The 2,566-nt window shown below is 41.9% G+C and overlaps 1 non-coding gene across 1 annotated transcript; it reads right to left on the bottom strand.

Moving 5' to 3' along the window:
- Nucleotides 1-1,204: 1,204 nt before the first annotated feature.
- Nucleotides 1,205-1,275, bottom strand: TRNAG-GCC (transfer RNA glycine (anticodon GCC)). Its single transcript has one exon. It is a non-coding gene; the product is annotated as a tRNA-Gly (tRNA).
- Between the last annotated feature and the right edge of the window lie 1,291 nt (nt 1,276-2,566).

The following is a 2,566-nucleotide window of genomic DNA, read 5'->3' as shown; positions in this document are numbered from 1 at the left end:
AGATAGGCAGATGACACCTCCCTTATGGCAGAAGGCATACAGGAACTAAAGAGATCTTGATGAAAGTGAAAGAGGAGAGTGAAAAAGGTGGCTAGAAACTCAACATTCAAAAAGTGAAAATCATGGCATCTGGTCCCATCATTTCATGGCAAATAGATGGGACAACAATGGAAAGAGTGACAGACTTTATTTTCTTGGGCTCCAAAATCACTGCAGAATGTGACTGCAACCATGAAATTAAAAGACACTTCCTCCTTGGAAGAAAAGCTATGACAAACCTAGACAGCATACTAAAAAGCAGAAATGTTACATTACCGACAAATGTCCATATGGTCAAAGCTGTTGTTTTTCCAGTAGTCAAGTGTGGATATGAGAGTTGAATCATAAAGAAAACGGAGTACCAAAGTAGTGATGCTTTTGAACTGTGTTGTTGGAGAAGACTCTTGAGAGTCCCTCAGACAGCAAGGTGATCAAACCAGTCCATCCTAAAGGAAATCAGTCCTGAATATTTATTGGAAGGACTGATGCTGAAGCTGAAACTCCAATACTTTGTCCACCTGATACAAAAAACTGACTCACTGGAAAAGACACTGATGCTGGGAAAGATTGAAGGCAGGAGGAGAAGCAGAAGGCACAGGATGAGATGATTGGATGCCATCACCAACTCAATGGACATGAGTTTGGGCAAGCTCCAGGAGTTGATGGACAAAGAATCCTAGTGTGCTGCAGTTCATGGGGTCGCAAAGAGTCAGACACGACTGAGTGACTGAACGGAACTGAGTATTTTGGGCAAGGTCAAGCATGTCCTTGATGCTGTACCCACTGGAAGGAGCCCCAAGGTTTCCCTCACTGGTTCTTAACTTTGGCTGCACATTCATATCCTCTGGGGACCATCTAAAGCTCCTGATGCTAGGCCACTTCCAGACTAAGTAAGTCTGAATATCTGGGGGTGACATGGTCTTTACAGCTCTTCAGGGGAGTTGGATGTGCAGCCATTGGATAAGAAAAATTACCAGTATTCTTGCCTGGAGAATTGCATGGACAGAGGAACCTGGCGGGCTATAGTTCATGGGGTTGCAAGGAATTGGACACAACTGAAGCAAGAGAGCAAGAGCGAGACAGCTGTAGCCACCAGGCTCCTCTGTCCCTGGGATTCCCAGGCAAGAATACTGGAGTGGGTTGCCATTCCCTTCTCCAGGGGATCTTCCCAACCCAGGGATCAAACCTGTGTCTTCTGCTTGGCAGGCAGATTCTTTACCACTGAGCCACCTGGGAAGGCCCTGAGAGCTTGTTAGTAGTGTTCAATTTGCCCAATCCCAGCCCTAGACATACTGAATTACTCTGTATTTTAATAGGATTCCCAGGTGATTCATTTGCATATCCAAGTTTGACAAGCACTGCTCTAGCTTGATATTTCCAGTAATATTTCTCAGCAATTTCTTAGCATCATTTCTCTCACTCGAAACAGAACCAAATGGTGGTCCTTTTCTCCCACTCTTTATCTGGGTAGCAGCTCCCAAGAATGCTTCCTGTCATACCTCTTATATTGCCTCAGTCTGGAAATAGCCTGGTTCCCTGTTTCTTGTTCATTGTTCTCTCTAGAGGCCACTGCCATACAGCTCTTTGGAGGACCTGGTTCAAAGGCCCATTGGATATCATAAAGCACATGATATGCTTCTAGGCAAAAAAAAAAAAAAAAAAAAAAAAAAAAGGCTTTTTTTCACTTTAGTTATTAAGGATAGAGGTTTATTGGCACTCCTTGGTTTGGGGAGAATCACATACTCTTGGGAAAGGCATCTGAAGAGTTAGTATGCATAACCCAACACTCCATCAGTCAGTCTCTGAAGTCAGGTAACTAGGGAGAGGACTTGGTAATACTCTACAATTTTTCTCAGATAAGCCCTTAAGGAATAGAAATAAATAGATGAGAAATGTCAGTATCAGTCAGCAGAGGCTCAGTAACAATGCCTTAACAATCAATTCCAAGACCTCATTTGCTGCATACAGAATTTGTTTGCTACAAATGAGATTTGGTAGCGGGGCCCTGCTGGTTCTAGGCACTTGGGTACCCAAGCTGACCAAGACTCCATATCATCATGTGCTTCATCAATTGCTGAGCCTGGGAAAAGGGAATTGCAGTTTCTTACACAGAAACGAAATGCTTTTGTCTGGAAGTGACACACATCTCTTTCATTCTCATTTCACTGTCTTTGCAAGCTCACAGGACTAGCTTGGAAAAATGACAGGGAATGAAACCTATGTCCCTTTGAGGAGAGACGAGTTCGTTATGAATGGTTGTACTTCTTTACTCTCCATTTTCAGTTTCTTTTGATATCTAAAAAAAGATTTTTATATTTATACTGACTCCATAATAAGTTAAAAACATTTATACTGACCCCATAATAAGTCAAAAACAATAGTTTAATCCCACATCCATTTGTTTATTGCCCAATTCTCATCATACTATCTTCTAGACTTTTCATTCTGGGCTATTGCAGGTATATTTCTTCTTTTCCTTGGTCTTGGGTATTTATTTTATAAAAAGACCTTATCAGATAAAATAAAG

Source organism: Muntiacus reevesi, chromosome 16, assembly GCF_963930625.1.
Source record: "Muntiacus reevesi chromosome 16, mMunRee1.1, whole genome shotgun sequence".
Taxonomy (NCBI): Eukaryota; Metazoa; Chordata; class Mammalia; order Artiodactyla; family Cervidae; genus Muntiacus; species Muntiacus reevesi.
This window is presented reverse-complemented; position numbering and strand designations above follow the sequence as displayed.